General features: G+C 33.8%; 1 long non-coding RNA gene across 1 annotated transcript; it reads left to right on the top strand.

The window, feature by feature from the left end:
- On the top strand, window positions 1-21,715 carry LOC138705629 (uncharacterized). The gene is made up of 4 exons (XR_011333699.1): window positions 1-55; window positions 12,760-12,834; window positions 15,294-15,338; window positions 21,671-21,715. It is a non-coding gene; the product is annotated as an uncharacterized lncRNA (long non-coding RNA).
- Window positions 21,716-23,294: the final 1,579 nt, after the last annotated feature.

Here is a 23,294-nt window from a genome sequence, read left to right as displayed (position 1 = left end):
TACACGAGAACAAATAAGCAGTTATGAGACCCTTAAGTCACGTGATAGTCACTGGGTGAGTAATTTTCTCGTATATATGAATTAAAATGGAAGTTGCTTACAGGTAGGGACGGGTGTTTAGAATTCACCTGCGTCTATTTTTGTCTAAGAGATTTCCATATTTCATAACCAATATAGTTTTCTTTTCTTAGTGCTGGTGTCGAATTGGACACTGTAAATAAGTAAAGTGTACACAACTTATTCACTTATTAATATTTTACTAAATATTTCAAGAGATAACTACTTTGGAGATATATTTTAAAAATATAAATTTGAAGCTATGATCATTATAACAAGAGGTATAATTTTGCGATAAACATATTTGCTTTATAAAAAAGTGCATGAATATTTTTTAGTTGTATGGGGTTCTTTCTATCCATTTCATAAACTGTAACGAACTACTACTTCACATATGGGATAAATAACAAGATCGTGGATTTCATAATACTTCGAATAAAATAAACCCACAAATGCCAAATGTACAGTTTTAAGCTAAGCCATACCAATTACAAGTGATCAATATAACTAGTTTAAGATTACATGGTCAAAACCCTGCTACTGCAATCAGTTGAAGCTTGTGATAAAGGATGAGGAAGTTTCATCTAAACAAATCGGTGTATGCCAGACAAGAAAGCTGACGAGAAGTCATGTGAGTGCGTTATGTTCCTTTGTTATAGAAAAAATTATTAAATAACAATTCATTGCAATTATATTAAAAGATAATATACTTATTTTAAACAGTTTTAATCAATTCAATACCATACAGAATTAACGAATGAATTATTGAACTCCATCAAATGTGCAAATTGACTATCAGATACTCGTACAAAAAATAATCAATAAGAAAAAATGGAGTTCTGCTTTTAGACTAAACTGTCAAAGGATGAATGTTTGAATTAAATTATTTCGTAGTGATTTAATATTATTTAAAGGAAGGTACCCAAAGAACATATTTATCCTTGCATTTATGTTGGAATATTCATGAAAGCTTGCTACAGATTATAATAATTAGGTATAGATTATTAATCTAAAATATTACTGTTTCAGGGCAAATATAATGTCCAGTCTTTTTTCTACAACGAAGTTAAGTACACAGAGACCTTAGTAATAATAATAATAATAATAATAATAATAATAATAATAATAATAAAAATAATAATAATAATAATGATGATAATGATAATAATAATAATATTACTATTAAGGAACCCGCAGATCATTGCCGCCCTCACATAAGCCCTCCAACCGTTCCTATCCTGTACAATATTAATCCACTCTCTACCATCGTATCCCACCACCCTCAAATTCATTTTAATATTATCCTCCTATCTACGTTTCCGCTTCCCCGAAGGTCTTTATCCCTCCCATCTCCCAACTAACAGTCTACATTCATTACTGGATTCGCCCATTTGTGCTACATGCCTGCCCATTTCAAACGTCTGGCTTTAATGTTCCTACTTAAGTCAGGCGAAGAATACAAAGCGTGCAGTTTTGCGTTTTGTAACTTTATCCATTCTCCTGTAACTCCATCCCTCTTGGCCTCAAATGATTTCCTACGAACCTTATTCTCAAACACCCTTAATCTCTGTTTCTCTCTCAAAGTGAGAGTCCAAGTTTCACAACCATACAGAACAGCTGGTAATATAATTGTTTCATAAATTTTAACTTTCAGACTTTTTGACAGCAGACTGGATAACAAAAGCTTCTTAACCGAATATTAATAGGCATTTTCCATATTGATTCCGCGTTTAATTTCCTCCCGAGTATAATTTATATTTGTTACTGTTGCTCCAAGATATTTGAATTTTTCCACGTCTTCGAGGGATAAATGTCGAAAATTTATATTCTCATTTCGTACAATATTCTGGTCACGAGACATAATCACATACTCTGTCTTTTCGGGATTTACTTCCAAACCTATCGCTTTACTTGGCTCAAGTAAAATTTTCGTGTTTTCGCTAATCGTTTGTGGATTTTCTCCTAACATATTCGCGGCATTCGCATAGGAAAGAAACTGATGTAACCCGTTCAATTTCAAACCCTATCTGTTGTCCTGAACTTTTCCAATGGCATATTCTAGAGCGAAATTAAAAAGTAAAGGTGATAGTGCATCTCCTTGCTTTAGCCCGCAGTGAATTGGAAAAGCATGAGATAGAAACTGGCCTATACGGACTCGGCTGTAATTTTCAGCGAGATATATTTTAATTAATCGAACTAGTTTCTTGTGAATATCAAATTAAGTAAGAATATTGTACTGGGTGGACAGTATAGAGCAGAACAGGTTTTACAACTCGCATGACCTTGAGTCCCTCACCTCTGTGCGCAAAGCCGGCCTGCCGTCAAACGTGTTCTGCTCTATACTGTTCACACAGTATAAATCGTCTCTCTTAACCGAGTCATACGCCCTTTTGAAATCTGTGAATAACTGATGTACTGTACACTTATACTCCCATTTTTCTCCAATATCTGTTGAATAAAAAAAATGTTCTATTACGCCTCAAACCGAACTGATTATCCCCAATTATTTCATCTACGTACGGAGTTAATCTTCTCAAAAGAACATTGGACAAAATATTGCACGACGTTAATAAAAATTATATTCCTCGAACGTTACCACGGTTAGTCTTGTGCCCTTCTTAAAAATAGGTACAATTATGGACTCCTCCCATTGTTTTGGTACAATTTACGTTTCCCAAATAGCAAGTACAAGTTTATAAATTTCGCTAGATAAAGCGCTTCCACCCTCTTGTACTAATGATGCAGGAATTTGATCGATACCTGGAGACTTGTACTTTTTTATAATATATATCACAATTTCGACCTCAGAATGTGTGGGTTCCGGTATAAATGGCTCAAATTTATATTTTAATTTCGTTCCAATCATTTCTGTTTGGCGTATGTACATTTAGTACTTGCCCAAAATAGTTTTTCCATCTCTTCAGGATTGAAAGAGAGTATAAAAGCAAGTCACCATTCTCATCCTTGATCATGTTTACCCTTGCCTGATATTCGTTTTTAAATTTCTTTATAGTCTTATATAATTCTCGAATGTTTTTATTCTTGCTATTTGTTTTTATCTCATTCAGTTTTTTCTTCAAGTAACCTCTCTTTTTATTCCCAATTGGACGACTTACTTTCCGTCTTTCATTGAAATAATTAACTCTATTTTCCTCAACTGGATCCAGTAAGAATTTCAATTTTGGCCGTTTCCTTCTTTCTACTACCATGTAACAATCTTCAACAAACCACGGTTTCTTATTCTTCGTTTCATAATAACTTATGCTCTGCTCAGCTGTAATTATGATATTATCTCTGATATTTTCCCAACGCTATTAAAATCAAACTCTTCCTCAACTTCGTCGGAACTTCCTAAAGTGGCAAAACTATTCGAAATTTCGACCTGATAATTTTGCTTAGTTAACTCATCCTTTAATTTCAGAATAATGAATTTACTAATATTAACTTGATGCTCTACTCGCTTAGCTACTGGTAGTCTTTCTCTTAATTCTCCAATTAAAAACAATGGTAAGATATTACATTCTGCCCCCCCCCCGAATGTTGGAATGTCTGCTATACTCGTATGTCTTCGTTTATCTATCAAGGGGGAAGTTTGATCACAATATCCTCTGAAGGAAGGTCAAAAATATCTGATTGCTCATCATGTAAAAAAAAAAATAAATTATCAAATTTAGTAAACTTCTTTTGATACTTACTTCCTTACTTACTTATGGCTTTTAAGCAATCTGGAGATTCATTGCCTCCATACGTAAGCCCACCATCGGTCCCTATCCTGAGCAAGATTAATCCAGTCCCTATCATCACATACCTCAAATTCATTTTAATATTATCCTGTCACCTACCTCTCGGCCTGCCCAAAGGTCTTTCGTCCTCCGGCCTCCACACTAACACTGTATATACATTTCTCGATTCGCCCATACTTGCTACATGTCCTGCCATTCTCAGACGTCTGGAATTAATGTTCCTAATTAAGTGATGTGAATTATTACGTGCGTTCTGCGTTGTGTAACTTTTTCATTCTCCTGTAACTTCATCTTAGCCCAAATGTTTTTCCTAGGAACCTTATTCTCAAAAACCCTTAATCTCTGTTCTGTCAAAGTGAGATTCTAAGTTTCACAACCATTAGAACACGACGGTAATAGAACTGTTTTATAAATTCTTACTTTCAGATTTTTTGACAGCAGACTTGATGACAAAAGCTTCTCAAACGAACATTAACAGACAATGCCCATAGTTATTCTGCATTTAATTTCCTCCCGAGTATCATTTGTATTTGTTACTGTTGCTCCAAGATGTTTGAATTGATCCACCTCTTCGAAGGCTTAATTTCTTTATTTTTTATATTTCTATTTCGTCTTCTTTAGATACTGAACTTCGAATTCTGTTTCACAAATCATTTTACAAATTCTGCAAACAAAAAATTACAATTAGGCTCTCTTTCCTTCCACAAAAATGAGAACAAAATTTTCTTCTCTTGATTGTTCTAAATTCGCTCGAGCAATCAACTCAGTGTCATTTACACTTAAAATGGCATTGGTTTCAACTTCTTCCATTTCTGAACTTTATCCGTCATATTTCTCTTTTCACACAACTATCTTTTTTCTTTCTTCTATCTCGGTTTTCTCTGGCGTATCTATTAGAACAAGTGCCTTTCGTTTTTATGATTATGAGTTTTATTTTTCTGGAAAGAACATAATTTAGTTTTGCCGGGGTTTGCCTCTTGAATTTTCATTTGCTTCGTGGCAAATCCTCCGAAGCTGAAACCCCACAAAAGCCATTACTAAATACTGTTCTTGATTACTCATAAGAGTAACTTATTTACGAAATTATTTAAAATATAACGAGTCCTTCTGAAAACAGTTCTCCCCAGGTACACCGTCGCTAAGTACATCAGAAATTAGTAGAATATATCTCAGCAAGTTTTCAAGTCTCAGGTACCGAAAATAAACCAATAACCACATGGATACGTAGCGAAAATACCAGGTTTTAAAAATAAAAATCTAAGTTTTTAATCATGTAACTAAAGAATGAATTAAAATAATTCATTAGTTTGAAAATTACTTACGTTTTAGATTAAAAAACACATTGTTTCAACAAAAACTAAATCATTCACAGAACAGCTGAATGATGAAATTAAAGTGATCAACTGCTAAAACAAAAATTACACCACATAAGTTTGAAAATAAACGAGGGACAACAGCTTCCCTTAATATATTTTTTGTAAAAGAAATAATATTCAATGTATGAGAAATAAATGTCATTTTTAAAAGGAAACGAATTAACTTTTGTATTGCAGTTGTTCCATTAGCTCTATCTAATAACAACTGATTAATTTACAGACTGTTTGAATGTCACCGGTAAGAGCAAAGATAAATAACGTGTGTCGCACCCTTATCATGTTGATTTAATTGAAGATCGAACACACCTATAATTCTGTATACTACCCAATACAACCCTTATTTCTTCAGTTCTGTACTGGAAAATATAAAGATTAGGCATCGGCGAGAAATCTGATTGCACACCGGAGATTTTGTGTTTTGTTTTTGTGAATAATTATTTATTTTTTATTGTACACTACTATTATGTCTCACTTCACCATGTGCAACACATACTAGTATTAAAATATACAGGACCTACATTGTGATTGTGGTTTAATTGACGCACAAATCTAACCAGAATTATCCTCCTCGTATTCGAATCTTGGTCAGACATTGGTAATGTGTATTCTTACCTATGACATTCAAAAAGCCAATAAAATAGCCAGTTGTTATTAGACAGAGCTAACGCATCATTTGTAATACAAAACATAGTTGGTCCCATTTAAAAAAACAAAGATGACTCTAATATCTTGAAAATTATATCAGGTACAAAAACCCTTTTCATGTATCAGATGTGTCCTTCGATGTAACTTTATTTAACTTGTAATTGTCGGTTTGTGCATATTTGAAATATTTATCTTGCTATTGGAGGTGAAACGTTAATTGGGACACTCTGTATGTATACAGGCTGATTACTAAACGTCGTCTTCGAAGACAGGAGCGTGTTAAGGTGGGTACTCACTTAGCGAACGAACAACGAACGAATGATGAAGCGACACTTCGTTGTTCGTTCGCTGTTTGGAGCAACGTACAAATCATTCGCAAATGGTCAGAAAACATTCACGTTCGCTGATTATCCGCAATAATGGTAGACGAAAATATAATTATAGCAAGTGCAGCCGTTATTATTATAGGCAGTTTAACAAAGAGAAAGTTAAAAAACAAAAGGCGATGGTGTCAGACGCCACTCTACGAAAGTCGCAATCAGTATAGAGGCACTGACTTGCTTCATGATTTACGTCGAATGGAATCGGGACAGTTTCACAACTTCTGTCGCATTTCAGAAACTGACTTCGAAATATTACTGTGCAAAATAGGGTCAACAATTTCCAAGCTGGCGAGAAGCAATATCTATTCAGGAAAGGCTAGCATTAACACTTCGAAATCTCGCTACAGGAGATTCGTATACAAGTTTAATGTCTTAATTGAAAGTGTCGAAACAGTTGATACCAGGATTGTTCCAGAAATATATACAGCTATAATTGAGGAACTGGAAGATTTTATTAAGTTACGACTGCAATACAGGGGAAAGTTTCAATATACGGATACCTCACTGACAATAATTATCTTAAAATATTAAAAAGAAAGATTTCTCTGTATTTGTCGAATTCACATCATGCTTACGAAAAGGCATTTTTCAGTTCCAATGAATTATTTTGTGTGCACAAGGTTGGAACTTTGTTTTTTCTGGGCGTGAATTTGTCCAAAAGCAACGACATATGTTTATACGCGAACCAAGTTGACTCGTACACTTCATAACTCCCCATTCCAGATCTTTTTTATGAACTTCTGTCTTTCCCTCCGGAATGATGTCAGTAGGGACTAGGGACTCAATTTTCTTTTCCTTACAATAAACAACAAATATGTATCCACTGGAAATAAATAAACAAAAATAATTTTCAAATGGAGCAAGTGTTTGACTCGTCTAACTTGCTGCTAAACATCTTTCCAATAGCTTTCCAAACATGTTTTCTTACTTTAGTGTGTGGTAAGAGGATACTAGGGATTCCATAAAGTTTCCTGCTGCTTATATGCATTAATAAGATTTATAACACTCTTCTTCCGTCCACTCCAGTTTCGACATCCTGTTGGTGAAACTAAGCGCTGCGTTCCGCTACGAACTACAAACTAGTGGCAAATTCCGTCCACAACGAATAACAACTTTCTTTGATGTACCGACAAACGACGGATCACTTCCTAAGGCACACCAAACGATCGGTGGCGATGAAATTCGAGATAAGAACCGTCATGTTATGATGAATAGTTATGGAGATATTGGAGGCAATACCGAGAAGTCAAATGGAGTATTAGTTACTTTTGACCCAAAGCGCGTAGTATTTGGAATTAAATGTCAAAAATACGACAACAATGTGATGTGTGCGACATGTATCTATCTGTCCCTGAAAGAATCGGAATTCTTCGTTTAAGCGCAAGAACTGCGAAGAAAATAACTGTAGTTGATTTGTTTTCAAGTACTGCACAGCGAGTTCTCTGTGCAATGTCACAGTTTAAATTGACATTACGATACGTAGCTGTTTCTCATTTTGAAGTAAGGTAAGCATGTCATGTTTACATTGCATACGTCTTGCAGACGCCGGTTTTCAAAATGTGGTGCGCGATTCACCCGTTGTTCAGCGTTGGAGTCCACACCTGTAGAGTAACGGTCAGCGCGTCTGGGTGAGAAACCGTGTGGCCCGGGTTCGAATCTCGGTCGGGGCAAGTTACTTGGTTGAGGTTTTATCCGGGGTTTTCTCTCAACCCAATACGAGCAAATGCTGGGTAACTTTCGGTGCAGGACCCATGACTCATTTCACCGGCATTACCACCTTCATATAATTCAGACGCTAAATAACCTAGATGTTGATACAGCGTCGTAAAATAACCCAATAAAACAAAAAAATCGGCGTTGGATTAATTTCTATCAAACCTGTGTGGGTCATGCTTGGAGTAAGAGAGTGTAATTTGGAAGTGCGGGATGTTTGATATGGACAAATCGGAGTCACAGTCTGAACTGAAATCTTCAATACAAAAGCGTTTCACACAGAAATAATATTTGGTCCTGTAGACAATTGGGGAACATTGCAAAATAGAGTATTTGTTCCTATCTTATTTATGCATGCATTGATGTGGCCTATTACGACCTGGTCTTCGAAGACGGCATTTAGTACTTACACTGCATGTATATGTTATATGCGTAGATCTAAGGATTTAGTCACAGTTTGTCTGACGAACATGGCAGTAGCGTACATTGTTTCCTTGGTTTGTTCTTATTAGCATTAGTAATAAATCAGAAGGTACTGCTGACAATTACCGACGCAGTACTATGTTTTTAACATGATTTTTAATAGTTTCTTTTCCTTTTCTAGAGTCGCATCCATCGTGAATTCGGTGACATTAATCTTTTGGAAAATGTAAATAACTATATGTGTATACAAGTAGTAGTATATTATAAAGCTCTTCCTTAATATTAGTATCACTGGCTCCCATGTCAAACTGTATATTGAAAAAAAAAAAATTCAAGAATTGATTTCATTTTAGAGAACAGGTGTTGATACTGGTTTCGAACTATATGCCTTAACTTAAAAATATTAATTTTGTTTAATCTCCACAATGGATAAAACGAGCAATTGTCTCTTTTTTAATTTATTAAAGGAACCAAGGTGGAAATTCTAGATAAGATAAAAAACATTGATTTCATAAAAAAATGACAATTATTCCATTGATTCTTTTAATTTTGGAATAATTTCAGCAAGTATTTTGCTTTCTCCATCCTCGATATTTCATGATAAGATCGCTGAATTTGGAATAATAGAATGTACATCCACCTTACCATAAATATCTCTAACGTCAACCATTGTCTGTGATTAAGCATCTCTTAATATAGCCTATATCAGGGGTGAGACGATATTAGCTCCCAATGACCATAGAAGAGCACGACCTTGATCACGAGCGCATAGCGCAGCCACTATATAACATCGTAAAGTAGACATCCGGCATGTACATGCACATGCAGCGAATAAAGCCAGCAATTATTACAATAACTTGGGCTACTAAATTTCAACTATGTAATAGGGCATATTATTCAGTTATTTAATATACATGTGTATATATAAACCAATCGCAAAGGGAAAGGTTTTTTAGGAACAAAAAGAGAAATAGGAAAAGTTAATTGTATGTAAACCATTTTCTTGTTAAAAGCATTTATTTATTATGCAAATACTTCACTTCATTGGTTAGGAGAAACTAATAGGGTCTACCTGCTCGACGTGTGTGATCTCTAAGTATTTTTGAGTATTCATTGAAAAAATATTAATGGCAATATTGATTGAAATAGAGTATATCGATTGTGTGATTATGAAAATGTAGTCCTCACTCTCCAGTCGTAATTACGTAATGAGTTTTCTTAGAGTGATTTGTGAGATGCACGTAACACGAAAAAACAAATTGATTAAATTAAGATATTGAGAGACATCGTAATTTTTGGGGTCAATAATTTAAGGGGATATGTATGGATATGTATGACTTTGAAAACTTCCACAATTTCAGCCTAAATTTGTGAAATTTAAACTATATCAACAGATCTATAATAATATCATCGGTACAAAATTTGATACAATTAGGTCTAATAGTTTTGAAATTATATTTTTAAGTATATTTTATATTGACGTTACTAAAAAAGTTTCTTGCATCAAAGTTTTCAAAAAGTTTAGTTCATATTTGCTCAAAATCTTGAAAATAGTTATTGGAATAAAAGTGAATTAGCTTTTTGAGCTTAGTAATAGTATAAGTTAAGGTGCAATCAAAGATAAAATATTATTTCTAAATTAAAGATACACGTAGTCCAATAAAAGTAAATATCCAGAAACGAGCAACAAATAAAACATCAACAATACATTTAAAATAAAGAAATAAAAGGAATCTAGATACAAACTATTGATCTTAATGTAAATTAATTTATCTTCGATGACAATTACGACATCAATTTATTTCTCTCTTCTCCTGAATAAAGCTATTTTTTTCATGTTGCGTCTCATAATGCCGTTTTATGTTGCTTTTTTTTGCAAATGATATTTTTTTTACACAACAAACACTGGACTTCATCACCATGTTCGAAGCATAAATATTCCTTGAAAGCTTTAAGCGCTTCCGTTCCGTCATGATGCGCTGCATTTTAAGATCTGTACATCCTTTAGCAGTGTTTACAGGTAAAAGAGCTCCGCGCGCGCGCAGCTGGCATAAAAGAGTTCTAGCTCGAAATTATTAGTCACCATCGCAAGACTGGCCTACGTTATGGTAAAAATTTTAAGGGAAGAGAACATGTATATTTGGTTTATTTTTATTAAACGATGTGACTGATATAGATTGTCTGCTTTGGAATAAATTTGACACACATCACAAAATCTCTGTTATTTATATACAATCACATATTTACAAAGATTCATTAAATATCTTCATTACTAATGTAACAAGTGCGACAAGATGGATGTTGAATAACATAATAAATAACAAAAGGTATTACTTCATTTAAAGAATTCTGTTATTTAAAAATTAAATTTTCTTGTTTAATTGTTCAATATTACTTTCCAATTTTCGCGCACTGTGAAATAAAAAAAAGAATCTGATTAATAGCCGTTCGATTACGCTTAAACACATTTATAGTGCCCAATACCAACAATAAATAATAATAATAATAATAATAATAATAATAATAATAATAATAATAATAATAATAATAATAATAATAATAATAGTAATAGTAATAATAATAATAATAATAATAATAATAATAATAATCATAATGATTTATTTTAGCTGGCATTGTTAATGCCGTAGGCCTTCTCTTCCATTCAACGAACAAAAAGTAAAATAGTAATAGTAATAATAATAATACATTATAAAATAATAATAATAATAATAATAATAATAAAATAATAACTGTAATAAATCTGTGCCTCCTTTTTAATTCTCTTTGGCTGGTGCTCGTTATTTATGAATTATTCAATTTTATTTGGAGACAGAAATTTGAAATATGATACTTTTTCGTCGGAAATCACTTTTGCATCGCTTTCAACCAAATTTTCAAGCCCTTCGTCCAGTTCCAATGTTTTTCTTTACAATACAATATATGCCTTTGCTGTCGTGTTTAGGGTTATTAATATCATTTGTAGTTTGTATTGGTTACTGCAATATAATTATAGCGGAATGATTTTCCTTTTTTTTTCAATTTTATTTGAAACGAAATATTTAGAGATAGTCTGAGTTATAAATTTTAAGCAAATTGTAATTGAAAAATATAAATAACAATAACAAACACTTTACGTTACTCAATTTGAAGATTCTTATATTGAACAATAAAATATAATAGTTATTTATGCAACAAGTGGGTAATCTTGATGTTTATGGCATGATGAATGTTTGTCGCACGAACGATAATGAGTGCTACAATATTCATGAATTTCATAATAAGATTATCTACGAGTTGATACAACACTTTATGGCATTTTAGCATTATAAATTGTGGGAAAAATTTATGAAAGATATTCTATTCGGGATCCATAGCTGACAAATTGAAATAATATATTGTTATCGATTAGTTACACCTCGCTTTTACATGCAGCAAAGAGTAATGGACGACCTTGAAGGTTACGTCACAAATGTTCCTTTATTTTGTTAATGTAGATTCTCGTCCACAACCGCGGAGTAACGGTTAGCGTGTCTGGCCGCGAAATCAGGTGGCCCGGTTTCGACTTCCGGTCGAGGCAAGTTACTTCGTTGAGTTTATTTTCCGGTGTTTTCCCTCAACCGAATATGAGCAAATGCTGGGTAACTTTGGGTGCGAGACTCCGCACTCATTTTACCGGCATTATCATCTTTTCATTTAGACGCTAAATAACCTGAGATGTTGATAAAATATCGTAAAATAAGCTATTAAAAAATTGTTGAACCCACACAACTGTGTTATGTGATATTACAAAATTGATACAAAAGTGTTAAAGATTGAAAATAAATGATACGTTACTTTCTGTCCTGCAATTCATTTCCTGTTACTTTGCGCGTAGAATGGAAAACGAAGATAGCAAGCGTTCCGGTATTACATCATTACAAATACGACATTGCTTTTATCGGCACGCGTGCCACATAAAGGCAATTACGCACAACTTTCGACGTAGTAACAATCTGTTTATAATGCTAGGATGGCTTGAAAGTCTTTATGCAGTATGTTTTATGTATTTGATCAATGTCTATGAGAGTCATGATGTGAGACTTCTTGCTATTTGATGATTTCATTTTCTGTGATGTGTTTGCTTCAATTTGCATGACACGTTTCGTTGCTGAGACTGAGGTTTCTTTTTGTTTACTATTGGCATATATCATCTTGTTCGTAAGATGTTTTGACGAGAAAACACTATGGCATTAATTGAATGCACCAGCACTTTCCCAATAAAACCTTTTTTCTGGTCATTAGATATTTTTTGAGAACGCTGAAGTCTACATTCCACTTTACCACAATGAGTACTTATATTTCGGTCAGGAAAATTGTTTGGCCTGAAGACGTTTTTCATGTTTTTGTACAATGCCTGATATTCTTCACTTCGTTTTGCAGCAATCCCCCAATTTGCGACATCAGAAAGCGACAGAATACGCTGACCAGCGAGCGTCCACGTCCAGTGATCAGGGGGTAAGTAAATTTTTCATATATACATGAATTGACGTGGAATATGCGTATAGTTTGGGAGAATCATTTAGAATTCACCTGCGGCAGAAGGGCAGAAGAGACCAAGGACGTCCATGTAAACGATGGAGAGATCAATTTAATTAATATTGAATAATATTTCAGTCTTTTGAACTGTAAATTTTAACATTTTATAAAAACTCAGTACAATTATAATAGGCCATATTACTATAATATTTCATGTAAGCACAATACTTGAAGCCGGAAGAGCCAAAGGCCAAAGCCATACTGTTGATGATATTGATGATGAGTAATGATTTCAAGGGCAAACCTCTTTGGAGATATATTTGAAAAAGGATACATTTAATGCCGTAATCATTACAACAAGAGGTGCAATTTTAAGACATATATTTGCCTTATAAAAAAACTGCATGAATAATTTTTAGTTGTATGGGGTTATTTCTATCGATGTCATAAATTGTAACGAACTACTACTTCACATACGGTATAAATAACGAAATCGTGGATTTCGTAATACTTCGAAAAATTACCTCCACAAAGGCCAAATACACAGCTTTAAGCAGAGTCATATCAGTGATCAATAAAACTAGTTGAGATTACTTGCTCAAAACCCCGCTACTGCAATCAACTGGAGCTTGTGATAAAGGATGATTAAGTTCTATCTAAACAAATCGATGTGCGCCACGAAAAAGGCAGATTAGAATTCATCTGAGTGCAATAGAAGCGTTATATTCCTTCGCTCTAGAATATTCCAAGAGGAAAGTTCAGAATAACATACAGGATTTGGAATTGAACGGGTAACATCAGCTTCTTGTCCATTCGAATGACGTGAATATGTTAAGAGAAAATCCACAAAATATTACGAAAAACACGGAAATTTTACTTGAAGCAAGTAAAGCGATAGGTGTGGAAGTAAATCCCGAAAAGACAAGGGGAATGAATACGTATCGTGACCAGAATATTGCACGAAATGGAAATATAAAACTTGGAGATTTATTCTCCGAAAAAGGTGGAAAATTTCAAATATCTTAGAGAAAATAACAAATTTAAATGACACTCGAGAGGAAATAAAACACAGAATAAATTATAGGAAATGTTTGTTATTATTCGGTTCAGCAGCTTTTGTCATCTCGTCTGAGTCTAAAAAATCTGAAAGTTAGCATTTATAAACCATATGTATTATTTTAATGTACCGAAGTACATATGATATTTCCATGCAGATATTCTGCGTCATCATGCGATGTAAGATTAATGGAAAGGAGAAAAATTCTCTCCGGCGTCGGGATTTGAACCCGGGTTTTCAGCTCTACGTGCTGATGCTTGATCCACTAAGCCACACCGGATACCACCGCGTCAGATTAAGCGCCAACTTTTGGGTTTCCTCTAGTAGCCGTCCTCTGCACTACGTCATAGAGTCTATGAACGTAGGACCGAAGTCCACACATGTGTTGAGGTGAACTTTTCTCCGTTCCATTACTTTTACATCGAATGATGACGCAGAATATCTGCATGGAAATATCATATGCACTTCGGTACATTAAAATAATATATATGATATGCGTAAATCACTTCGTGATTTAAGACGGCGCTTATTCCGTCGGATCCCGGCCAACTAGTCACTCATAACGAGTGCACCTCAACACATGTGTGGACTTCGGTCCTACGTTCATAGACTTTATGACGTAGTGCAGAGGGCGGCCACTAGAGGGAACCCAAGAGTTGGAGCTTAATCTGAGACGATTCTCTCCGACGTCGGTGTGGTATCCGGTGTGGTTTATTGGATAAAGCATCAGCACGTAGAGCTGAAAACCTGGGTTCAAATCCCGGCGCCGGAAAGAATTTTTCTCCTTTCCATTACTCTTACATCGTATTTATAAACCAGTTATGTTACCAGCTGTTCTGTATGATTGTCAGACTTGGACTCTCGCTTAGAGAGAGAAACAGAGATTAAGGGTGTTTGGGAATAAGGGTTTAGGAAAATATTTGAGGCTAAGAGGGATGAAGTTGCAGGAGAATACAGGAAGTTACAACGCAGAACTGCACGCATTGTATTTTCACCTGACTTAAATAGCAACATTAAATCTAGTCGTGTGAGATGGGCAGGTCATGTAGCACGTATGGGCGAATCCACAAATGCATACAGAGTGTTAGTTGTGAGATCGGAGTGGAAAAGACCTTCCTATCTTATTTATGAATGCTTTGATGTGGCCTATTACGACCTAGTCTTCGAAGACGGCATTTAGTATTCATCCTGGATGTATATGTTATATGCGTAGATGTAAGGATTTCTTGACAGTTTGTCAGACGAACATGGCAGTAGCGTACATTGTTTCCTTGGTTTGTTCTTATTAGCATTAGTGATAAATCAATAAGTACTGCTGGTAATTACCGACGCAGTACTATGTTTTTAACATTAATTTTAATAGTTTTTTTTCCTTTTCTAGGTTAAATTACATCGATCAAAAGGAGAAACAAACTTACTCGAAGATGTAAGTAACTATATATGTATTCAAGCAGTATTATATTATAAAGCTTAGAGGCTCTTCCTTAATATTAGTACCACTGGCTCCCATACCAAATGGGTCTATTGAAAGAAAAAATTTCAAAATTATTTTCATTTTAGAACACGGGTGTTGATACTGGTTTCGGATTATATGCCTTACTTGAAAAATATCAATTTTTTTTTCAGTCTCCACAATGGATACAATGAGTAATTGTCTCATTTTTTAAATATATGAAAGAAACCAAGGTGTAAATTCTAGATAAGATTAAAAAATATTAATTTTATAAAGAAATGACAATTTTTCCATTGATTCTTTTAATTTTGGAATAATTTCAGCACGTGTTTTGCTTTCTCCATCCTCGATATTTCTTGATAAGATCGTTGAATGTGGAATAATAGAATGTATATCCACCTTACCATAAATATCTCTAACGTGAATCATTGTCTGTTATTAAGCATCTCTTAATATAGCCTACATTATGGTAAAAATGTTAAGGGAAGAGAACGTGTAGATTTGGTTTATTTTTATTAAATAATGTGACAGATAAGTTATAGATTGTATTAGTATTAGTGTTTTTGTATTAGTATTACGGTCTTACTAATAAACCGTGTGTAGTTTCTAAACTAGGCGTATGCAGAATTGAGACAGAAAACGTTACTAATAACCCTTGCATAAGCGATGGGTGTATAAACATGCTGTAAGTATACAATGGGAATTCCTTTTCAGTAGTTATATACACGAAAACCCCTTGATTAAGCGTTGTATATAGAGAAAAATTGGCCGCCCCTCTAACAGCTGTTCGTGTCGACAGTCATTTAATGATGATGGTTGCCTTGTAACCACAGAAGAACAAACCAAAGAACACAGAATAATAGGAATAATATTGCTGTAGCTTGTACTCTTTGACCAAAATATAGTGTGGTAATCGATCAGAGCTAGTTGTACTATCGATACTTAACACGGCACACTAGAGCGCTCTACCGGATTCAATAGAGAACCTCAGATGTTCTATTACTTTCGTAATGAAGTAATGACGTAGCTGTGTAACAGCTATACTGTTATACACGACGTATGTAGTGAATATTAGTAAGGAATTTACACACGACTTATAAACGAGCTACTCATTGTTTTTTTTTATTTTAGTTGGTTATTTAACGACGCTGTATCAACTACTAGGTTATTTAGCGTCGATGAGATTGGTGATGTCGAGATGATATTTGGCGAGATGAGGCCGAGGATTCGCCATAGACTACCTTGTATTCACATTACGTTTGGGGAAAAGATCGGAAAAAACCCAACCAGGTAATCGGCCCAAGCGGGGATCGAATCCGCGCCCGAACGCAACTTCAGACCGGCAGGCAAGCGCGTTAACCGACTGAGCCACGCCGGTGGCGCTGCTCATTGTATCAGACAGTTAAACGTCTGCATATAGAGTCTTTATTAATAAGACCGTTAGTGTTTAATTATTTAACCTGGTAGATATATGACCGCCAGGCCTTCTCTGCCCCTGCCTCTGCTTTTGAATAAATTTGAGACGCATGACAAAATCTCTGTTATTTTATTGCAATCACATATTATTTACTAAGCTTCATTAAATACTTTCATTACTGATGTAATAAGTTCGACAAGATGGATACTGAATAACATCATAAATAGCATAAAGTATTATTTCATTTAAACTTATTGTGTTATTTAAAAAATAAATTTTCTTGTTAAATTGTTCAATTTTACTTTCTAATTTTCGTGCTCTGTGAAATAAAACAAAGAATCCTATCAAAAGCCGATCGATTACACCTCAAACCACATTTATAGGTACCAATAATAATAATAATATTAATAATAATATAATAATAATAAAATAATAAAAATAGTATAATACTACTACTACTACTACTACTACTACTACTACTGATAATAATAATAATAATAATAATAATAATAATAATAATAATAATAATAATAATAATGATCATTTATTTTAGCTGGACGTAAAGTCTTCTCTTCTACTGATCCAGCAAAAAGACGGTGGTGGTGGTGGTGGTGGTAACATTAATAAACTGTGCCACCTTTTTAATTCTCATTTGCCTGGTGCTCGTTATTTATGAGTTATTCAATTTTATCTGGAGACAGAAATTTGAAATATGACACTGTTTTGTCTGAAATCACTATTGCCTCGTTTTCAACCAAATTTTCAAGGCCTTCGTCCTGTTCCCCTGTTTTTCTTTACAATGCACTATATCCCTTTGCTGTCGTCTTTAGAGTCATTAACATCATTTGTAGTTTGTGCAGGTTACAGCAATACAGTATATAGAGGAATGAATTTCCTTTTTCTTCAATTTTATTTGAACAGAAGTACTTAGAGATAGTCTGACTTATAAATTTTAAGCAATTTATAATTGAAAAATATTAATAATAATAATAATATAATAATAATAATAATAATAATAATAATAATAATAATAATAATAATAATAATAATAATAACAATAATAATAATAATAATAATAATAATAATAACAAACTTTTTACAATACTGAATTTGAAGATTCTTATATTGAACAATAAATTATAATTGTTATTTATGCAACTATCGGATAATATTGATGTTTATGGCATGATGAATATTTTTTTGTCGCACGAACGATAAAGAGCGCTGCAATTTTCATGAGTTTCATAATAAGATTATCTAAGAGTTTGATACAACACTTTAAGGCATTCTATCATTATGAATTGTGGGAAAAAATTATTAAAGAAGTTCAATTCGGAATCCACAAATGACAAATTGTATTCATATGTTCTTATCGATTATTTGTGCTTGGCATTGACTTTGAGTAAAAAGTAATGTAGGTTACGTTATAAATGATCCTTTATATTGTTAATATAGATTCTCGTCCACAACCGAGGAGTAAGGGTTAGCGTGTCTGACCGCGAAATCATATGGCCCAGTTTCGATTCCCGGTAGAGGCAAATTACCTCGTTGATATTTTTTCCGTTTTTTTTTTTCTTTAACCGAATATGAGCAAATACTAGCTAGCTTTCAGTGCGAGGCACCGCACATGTTGATAAAGCGTCGTAAAATAAGGTACTAAAAATCCCTGAACCACAGATCCGTTTTATGTGATATTCCAAAGTGATACAAAATTGTTAAAGATTGGACATAAAAGATACGTTACCTTCTGTCCTGCATTTAATTTCTTGTTACTTCCCGTGTAGAATGCATAACCAAGACACCAAACATTCCGATATTACATTATAGCGTATAGCCTACGACATTGCTTTTATCGGCACGCGTGCCACAATAAGCCAGTTACGCACAATTTTCGACGTAGTAACAATCTGTTTATAATGCTAGGATGGCATAAAAGTCTTTATGCAGTATGTTTCATGTATTTGATTAATGTCTATGAGAGTCAAAATATGACATTTCTTACGATTTGATAATTTAATTTTCTATGATTGCATGACACTTTTTGTTGCTGTGACTGACGTTTCTTTTTGTTTACTATTAGGCATATATCTTCTTGTTCGTGAGATGTTTTGACGAGAAAACACTATGGCATTAATTGAGGGCACCAGCACTTTTCCAAAAAAAATTGTTTCTTGTCATTAGACATTTTTTGAATTTGGAGTGGAAGGGTAACCATCAGCTTCTTGTCTATTGGAAAGACGTGAATATGTTAAGAGAAAATCCACAAGGGATTAGGGAAAACAAGAAAATGTTTACTTGAAGCAAGTAAAGCGATTGGTTTGGAAGTATATCCATGAAAGACAAAGGATATGATTATGTTTCGTGACCAGAATATTGTACAAAATGGAAAATAAAGCTTGGAAATTTATATTCTGAAGAGGAGGAAAATTTCAAATATCTTGAATGAACAGTAAAAAATATAAATGACACTCGAGGGGAAATAAAACGCAGAAGAAATGTTGGAAGTGCTTGTTATTATTCGGTTGAGCAGCTTTTGTCATCTAGTCTGCGGTTAAAAAATCTGAAGGCTAGAATTTATAGACGAGTTATATTACCGGTTGTTCTGTATGGTTGTGAGACTTGAACTCTCACTTAGAGAGAGAAACAGAGATTAAGGGTGTTTGGGAATAAGGTTATTAGGAAAATATTTGGGGCTAAGAGGGGTGAAGTTACAGGAGAATGGAGAAAGTTACACAACGCAGAACTGCACGCATTGAATTCTTCACCTGACATAATTAGGAACATTAAATCCAGACGTTTGAGATGGGTATGGCATGTAGCACGTATGGGCGAATCCAGAAATGCATATAGAGTGTTAGTTGTGAGACCGGAGGGGAAAACACCTTTTGGGAATCCGAGTCACAGATGAGAGGATAATATGAAAATGTATTGTGATGTTGGAGACTTGATTAACATTGCACAGGATAGGGACAGATGGCTGGCTTATATGAGGGCGGCAATGCAGCTGCGGATTCCTTGAAAGCCATTTGTAAGTACCGTAAACTGGGGTTACTTTGAACACAGAGGAAACTCTGACCATTTTTTTTTTCAGAAAATCATATTTAGGTTTCTACATGTTGCATTTGTTATAGATGGAGGTAAATTATCATAAAATCATTCTCATACCAAATTTACCTCCATCTATAACAAGTGCAGCATGTAGAAGCCTAAATGTGATTTTCTGAAAAAAATGGTCAAAGTTTTCTCTGTGTTCAAAGTAACCCCAGTTTACGGTAATAACAATAAAACTGACAATGATAATGGTATATACGTAGGCTACATACATAAATACATACATACGTACATACATACATGCATACCTGCATGCATACATACTTATATACATATATATATATAGATACATACATACATACATACATACATACATACATACATGCATACATACATGTTCTGACTCCGGGCAGGTCTTTCACTGCAATCCCAGCATTCCACAATCTTTCGTATTTTCTCCCTTCCTCTTAGCCTTCGCATAATGATCCATATATTTTAATATCGTCTATCATCTGAAATCTTCATTTGCCCCGAACTCTTTTCCCGTTTCCCATTCCCCATTCCTTCCTTCAGTAGCCAGTTTTTTTTTTCATCCAGTGATTCAACCAATTCCTTTTTCTCTTTCTGATCAGTATCAGTATCAGTCTGTCTTCACCCACTTTTTCCAACACAACTTCATTTCTTATTCTGTCTACACACTTCACACTCTTCATTCTTGTAGATATTCAAATTTCAAACAAATGCTTCTATTTGTTTCTTAATCGTAATGTCCATGTTTCTGCCCCATACAATACCACACTCCACACAAAGCCCTTCACTAGTTTCTTAATAATAATAATAATAATAATAATAATAATAATAATAATAATAATAATAATAATAATACTTACAACTTACAAAATCGAATCTCCTCGAAGAGGATATAACAGGTCATGCACTCTCTGTGGTGGGGAGCCATAAGCTGATATGTATGCAAGTTTGCGTCTTTACATGAGAAGGTTTTGGAAGTTACGCAAGCTCCGAAAAACCTCTTCGTGCTGCTAAAAATTTTCAGATTTAGAGTGTGTTTATGAATTATTTCTTAAACAAACCGCAAATAATAATAATAGATCAATTTTATCATTCATTTTTGTTTAAAAAAATGTTCAATACCATATCCAGTTTTGACAGGGAATGCCTTTTTCAAACATATGGTTAAACGTGCTTGTTCAATTTTACATGAGTGAAGACATGGCTGTTTGTTAAACTACTTACGTCTCTATTATCAAAGTAGAAACAATATACTATGCATTATGTGTTTTTTAATTAAATAATATATTCCAAACCAACAATAGGAAAAGTTCAAGATATAGCTCACTTTAATCAGCTTCTGATGTGGACTGAATCCTAGTAAAACTGTGTGCGTCATGCTTGGAGCAAGAAAGTGTAATTTGGAAGTGCGGGATGTTTGATATGGACAAGTCGGAGTCACAGTCTGAACTGAAAGCTTCAATACAAAAGCGTTTCACACGGAAATAATATTTGATCCTATAGACAATTGGGGAAAATAGCAAAATAGAGTATTGCTTCCTATCTTATTTATGAATGCTTTGATGTGGCCTATTACGACCTGGTCTTCGAAGAAGGCATTTATTATTCATCCTGGATGTATATGTTATATGCGTACATCTAAGGATTTCTCGACAGTTTGTCAGACGAACATGGCAGTAGCCTACATTGTTTCCTTGGTTTGTTCTTATTAGCATTAGTGATAAATCAATAAGTACTGCTGGCAATTACCGACGCAGTACTATGTTTTTAACATTAATTTTAATAGTTTTTATTTTTCCTTTTCTAGATTCATCTTCACCGCACAAAAGCGGAGACGAACCTGTTGGAAGAAGTAAGTAACTATATATATGTATTCAAGTAGTAGTATATTATAAAGCTTAGAGGCTCTTCCTTAATATTAGTACCACTGGCTCCCATACCAAATGGGTATATTGAAAGAAAAATTTTCAAAATTGTTTTCATTTTAGAACACGGGTGTTGATACCGGTTTCGGACTATATGCCTTACTTGAAAAATATCAATTTTTTTCAGTCTCTACAATGAGTGCAATGAGTAATTGTCTCTTTTTTTTAAATATATGAAAGAAACCAAGGTGTATATTCTAGATAAGATTAAAAGATATTAATTTTATAAAGAAATGACAATTTTTCCATTGATTCTTTTAATTTTGGAATAATTTCAGCACGTATTTTGCTTTCTCCATCCTCGATATTTCTTGATAAGATCGTTGAATGTGGAATAATAGAATGTACTTCCACCTTACCATAAATATATCTAACGTCAATCATTGTCTGTTATTAAGCATCTCTTAAATAGCCTACATTATGGTAAAAATGTTAAGGGAAGAGATCATGTAGATTTGGGTTATTTTTATTAAACGATGTGACTGATACAGATTGTCTGCTTTTGAATAAATTTGAGTCGCATCACAAAATCTCTGTTATTTATAAACAATCACATATTTACTAAGCTTCATTAAATATCTTCATTACTGATGTAACAAGTGCGACAAGATGGATGTTGAATAACATAATACATAATATAAGGTATTACTTGATTTAAAGAATTGTGTTATTTAAAAATTAAATTTTATTGTTTCATTGTTCAATATTACTTTCTAATTTTCGTGATCTGTGGAATAAAACAAAGAATGTGACTAAGAGCCGTTCGATTATGCGTAAAACAAATTTATAGTGCCCAATAACAACAATAAATAATAATAATAATAATAATAATAATAATAATAATAATAATAATAATAATAATAATAATAATTTATTTTAGCTAGCAGTGTTAATGCCGTAGGCCAGGTATGCTCATTCTCTGACTCCCGATTACGTTCTGTAATCGCAACCTTCGAATGTAGAGCGTGCTGTTCCTCGTTCGAAGCTCGACGGATGACTGCGGAAGGCAGCTCAAGTACTTAGTGAACGCACGAACAGTGCGGGACAATGACAAGACAAAACCTTCTGTAAGCAAACGATCATTCCGTACAGTGTGGGAGTAGGACTATTTTTGTTGTGAAAACGTAAAGTGTTTACTATGTTGTAAGGTATTGTCAGGAATACTACTGAGCAACATAAAACATTATACGCTCTGCCATCCAGAACATGCCGAAGTGACAGGGAAGCTGTTTTCTGTAATATGTAGGCCTATTCATATATCAACATTATTATTATTATTATTATTATTGTTATTGTTATTACTACTACAACTATTGTTATTGTGGTGATTTTATTCCAATAGAAATATATGTTATGATAAAATAATTTTTCAGGGGTCCAACGTGCAATAAAGTTTCAAAAATTGAAAGCACTTCATGATAGGCCAAACATTGAAGAGAGTCGAACAGTTCAGAGTCTTTGTTTAGGAGCAAGTTATGTAGTATGTTGGGAATTAGCTAAGGCACT

This window comes from Periplaneta americana, chromosome 9 (genome assembly GCF_040183065.1).
Source record: "Periplaneta americana isolate PAMFEO1 chromosome 9, P.americana_PAMFEO1_priV1, whole genome shotgun sequence".
Lineage (NCBI taxonomy): Eukaryota > Metazoa > Arthropoda > Insecta > Blattodea > Blattidae > Periplaneta > Periplaneta americana.
Note: the sequence above shows the minus strand (reverse complement) of the source record. Positions and strands in the feature narration are given on the sequence as shown.